Genomic DNA, 5,354 nt, shown 5'->3' with positions numbered 1-5,354 from the left:
GGCACTAGTGTAACTTTCCAGAAACCTACAACCTCCAAATGGGTCCCTTGTCCAGCCGAGTCCTGAAACCTAGTCCCCCCTCTCCAGAACATCAGATAGTTCCATCTCCCCACTCCACATTAGTGACAGACCCTTCCAATAGCAAAAGCTTAGAATTGCCATAGCCCTAACAACCCCAAAGAGAGGTATGGAAAGATCAAAGGTGATGGTGGAATTATACATAGAAGATAGGACTTAACAAATGAATGTGAATGCTGAATCATTAAATTGATATCTCTTTTAGTCTCCAGTATTTTAGAGCAGCTAGAAGTAAAAACCTAAAATTATAATACATGTCAAAGTCTGAAATATGTTCTACAACTGATTTTGGTGCTGTGCTTTGAAATTTATAGCTTTTTTGTGTATATGTTATTGTTCACAAAAAAAGAAGGAAAACAAGTCGATTGTGATGATAAAGTATTTAAGCCCTCTAGTCTCCTATATTCTGGAGTAGCTAGAAGGAAAAATATGAGAGGATTGTATGGTAACCCATGCCAACTCTGGGATCCATCCTGCAACTACTTTTTGAAGAGTGCTTTGAAAACTATTGCTTTTTTTTTATGTCTTTGTTTTGTATATATGTTATACTATGCAATAAAAAAGTTTTTAAAAAGGCAGATACATGAGCATATGCATAGGCTGCAGAAATCATATGACGTCAGCATGAAATCCAATTAACTGGCAAAAAACTGTGCCATATTAGACGTGGACCACTGAATGGGTATGAATTCATTCGGAAAACTCGTAAGAAAAACTGGCAGGAAAATATTATTAGTGGAATTTTCATCCTCACTCTTCTTAATTTAGAAAATTGCCAAGAATTTATGCTGATAAGACCAAGGCAGTCCATGCAGAATTTGGTACTAATGGCAGGACAGATGTGTCTATCTCCTAATATGTTTGCACATGGAACCCAGACAAGGAAAAAAGTGGTGACAACCTAAAGGAAAAAATGTAAAGCCTCTACCTGCTCATGAATGAGATACCTTTAGTCATATGGAAATTTCAGAGTTTGCTCCTTCACTCATTCATTCATTCATTCACTCATTCAATATATTTTCATTTTAGGGTCACATTTGATAATCAGTACCCCTTGATTACTGGCTTTCAAACAGTTACTGATTCAAAGTGCAGGCTTTGTATATGCAGATGCATCCTAGATGGGGAGGAGAGAAAATAAATGAGTAAATAAACAACATCTGATGGAGATAAGAACTAGAAGTAATGCATCAGTATCACAGAGAGGACTGAGAAGTATAAGGAAGTATCTTGAATTAGTCACAAAAATCCTCATTGATGAGGGGTCTGTCTTGTGAACAGCACAAGGAAAAGTGTTCCAGGCAAGGAAACAGTAAAAGCAAAACAATAAAGAAGGGGAAAATGCTGGGTACCTACTCTCTGTTCAGCATGAATTTCTAGACTGAATAATGATTTTTACCAGGATTTTCTTCTTTAGGGTATTTGTGGATCATACATATACATGTGTGCACATGAATATGTGTGCATGTCTTCCCCATGCATGACTTGCTTGGTTTGATAAATACACTTTTGTGGACAAGCCAGAGATCATCTTGTGATGGACAAACCAGATGGCATGGCATAAGCTCAGAGCTGACTACCTGACTTAATCCCAGCTCTGCATACATTGGCTGTATAGTCTTGGGCAAGTGACTTGTTTTCACTGTGCCTTGATTTCTTCATCTGTAAAATGGGAAGAGTATAGTACATCTCTCATCAGGTTATCATGATGGTTAATGAGTGGATAAATAGAGAATGACCGCAACAGTCCTTAATACAGTAAGTACTTTGCAAGGCTAAGCTCTCTGCTGATATGTTTTTCGTGATGCCAAAACACTAGATAAAAGCATATCAGAATTAAAAAGACTTTGAAAGTAGTTTATTTCTACCTTGCTTGAATCCCTTCAGCTCTTACTCCAAACAGTATTCTGGATGTTGTTTATCACTAACAGCAGAGGATACTACAACCTGGGGAAACTTTTATGTTTTTTGGGAAAATCTTTTCTATTTTGAGTGGAGTTTGTCTTCCTTGTTTAGGCACTATCCAAATTTGGTTCTACGTCCAGGGTTTCAAGTACTTCAAAATAATTGGCAAGTTGCTGAATTTTCTCTTCTCCAGGTCAAATACTCCCACACACTGCATCAATTCTTTCTAAGACGTTGATTTCATCTTCCATTTCTGTTGACTGTCTCTGGACTTGCTCCACTAGTATCTATACCACTTAAAATGTGGTGCCCAGGACTGAATATAATTCTGCAAGTGTGATTTGACGAGGGTGGAGTAAAGCAGACCTGTGGCCTCCTTTGCTCCAGATACAATAGTTCTCTTAAGGTAACCATATACCAAAGTCAAATTTGTGGCTCCCACAGCTCATGGTATCCCATGAAGATCTTATGGTAAACAAATACCATCAAGAGTTCTTCATAAATACACCTTTTAAGCCACTACACTATTTTTATTTAGTGTTATTGATATTGTGTCCCAAATGTAGAAAAAAATCATTTATCCCTGCCAATTGTTTGACACAAGTTATTCTTCTGTGAATCCTAATTTTGTTAGACAATATCATCAATAATCTATTGCATCATTAGATAGTCTGAGGAATGAACCACAGGAAGTTTCATCTGAGTAAGTAATACAAAATGTAAATCAAAAGGGCAGAGCTCTGAGTCGTGAGGTGTATTTCTGGAGTCCTCTGTGTGGGTGGATGATGCTCCATCAATAAAATATTTGGAGGTACAAGTTTCAACCAGTCACTGATCCAAACCATTGTCAGAGGATGTTTTCTACATTTCCCTTTATTTTCCAAAATGTATCACGAAACACCCTGTCAAATATCTAACTGCAATTTGGCAGGCCAAGAGTGTGTCTTGGCCATTTGCCAGGTGAAAAATGCCTCCTTCATCAGTGAACAAATCAGAGTCACTGAACTGTTGCTAAGAGCAGAGCACGGCAGCACCAGGCCTTTCCGTTGCCCAAGGTCATTTGCATTAAGTATACACATGGCATCCCTGTAGCTTTCCCGTGGCGCAGTGGTTCTCTGATGTAGTAGGCATCCGAATCCCCTGGAGGGCTTGTCGACTCACAGATTGTTGGGTGCCAGCCGCAAAGTTTCCGATGCAGAAAGACTGATATGGGGCCTGACCTTAACATTTCTAACTAATTCCCAAGGAGCCTACTCTGTTGGGGTCCCACTTTGAGAACCACTCCCTTAGCTGAACTTTTTGTTTTTCAGCCACTCTACAAGTGGAAAGGCGTCAGTGCAGAGCTAAGGTTTACCTTTTGAGTGAAACTAGAGACCATTCTGTGGGAAAATCTCTCTAGCAGAGGGCTGAATATTTCATAATCCTATTTTTAGATTTTATTGAAAAGGCCTTTGATTGTTTTCTTTTTCTTACTGGAATACTGGAATTGTGATTTTTTTTTTTTACCCAGTGCTTCATAAATAGGGCCTATTGATTAACTTAGGTCTGGCAAGAAGAAAGGGGACTACTCTGATGTTTGGCTAAAAAGTCTCCTAAGACATGATGCGCCACATATGGCTTAATCTAGTCTTTAAAAAAAAAAAGGATTAGTGTGAACTTTCTATTTCTCGGTGAACTTTTGCTAACTTCTTGTGATCACTGATTCCTTTTAAAAGGAGAAGAAAATAAGTAGTCCTTCCTGAATCTTGCTTGCCATAGATATTTTAGGTGACTGACATTCTAATCAGGGGTCACTCTGATGCAAAATGAATTTTGAGATATTCTTTTTTCCCCAAATCATCTGTCAACTTTACACCATCATTTCCAAGCAATGGGTTCGTGTCTGTGGTCATCCTTTTGTTTGTCTTCCTTTGTGGGTCCACATCTCCCCCATATGAGCCTTCCTTCTTGGTCCACGCCCCAGTGGCAGGAAGCATCCCATTGCCAAAAGAATCTCCATCGTCCTGGCCTATTTCCCCACACTCTAAGGAACTTCACATTCTTGGAGGTAAGCAGCCACCGAAGCCCATATGGTCTCCAACTGATTTCCAGTGATTGTGTGTATCCTGGATTTGTGTTGAGAGAAGATAAAGAAAGAAGCCTTTAAACTCAAATCCAAATGTGTGAAATGCTGCTGGACAGTCTTCCAGCTGTGGTCCATTTGGCAATGGCCATCGTGTTGAAATGCACAGTGGCTTCCCAGTTTGCTCCATGTAGACAAGATCCCCATAAGAAATGATGCATGAGAGTGGATGCTGCTTCCCTGCCTGCCCTTCACGCATCCAGATGAGCTCATCAGTTGCCAGTCCTCCCTCCACCTTGACTACACAAAAGTTCTGCTCCCTCCACCTGGAAGTCCATGACCCCAGATATCCACAGATTGTTCTCACTGACTTCATCACGGTCTTTACCCAAAAGTCCCCTTCTCAGTGAGATCTGTCCTGAATCTTCTATCTAAAATTGCAAGCACTCCAACTCTTCCAGTCCCTCATTCCTCCATTATGTTTCTCCTTAGCATGTTACCATCTGCAAGGCTATACATTCTACATGTTTTATTTTGTCCATTGTCTCTCCTATTACTAAACTGTGTGTTGCACATAGACAGGTTTTTTTCTGTTTGCTACATTGTCTTATCCTGAATATTCAAAACAATTCCTGGTTTCAAAGGGGTATACCATAATAAATATTTTTTTGAATGAATGAATGAATGAAATGGAAGAAGGAAGCTGTGAAGAGAATGATGGAAGAGGAGACTGAGCATGCTCTCTTGATAGCAGATGTGAGAAGCTTGCATCATTTTTTACCTAAGAGGTCAGGGATTTGGAATTGTCTTAAAGTTCTCCATGCCCATGTTCCCCATAGAAAGGCTCTGGGGACCCCTGGAGTCATTACTGCTCCATTTTGAGGACATCTAGTGTAGTTTCCAGCAATTAAATTATTTCATCAGTTTATGGGATGTCTGTATCTCACCCCTTACTCTCTCACCAGCCTGGGTAAGCAAGAATCAGACCATTTCCACCTAATGCAAAGAGACTCCCTAAAATTCTGCATGGATTGGATAATCGTCACAGAGCAAACTTGGTCAGGTCCCACAACACCAGGCTGTCAGTAAGAATGTAACTCCACTAACAACTGCTATTTTTTAAGTAATTACTCCATGACAAGCTCTTGCTAAATGCTTATAGATATCATCTCATTTGGCCCTCACAGTAAATTGGTTGGTTAGTGAGATCCCCACTTTTAAGACTAAGAAACTGAGACTCAGAGAAGTGACATAGCTTTCCCAAGTTTGTGCAGTTAGCAAGTTAGGTAAAAAGATGGAAGCCAGATAA

This window comes from Tamandua tetradactyla, chromosome 1 (assembly GCF_023851605.1).
Source record: "Tamandua tetradactyla isolate mTamTet1 chromosome 1, mTamTet1.pri, whole genome shotgun sequence".
NCBI lineage: Eukaryota > Metazoa > Chordata > Mammalia > Pilosa > Myrmecophagidae > Tamandua > Tamandua tetradactyla.
The sequence above is the reverse complement of the archived record's forward strand: the minus strand, read 5'-3'. Positions refer to the sequence as shown.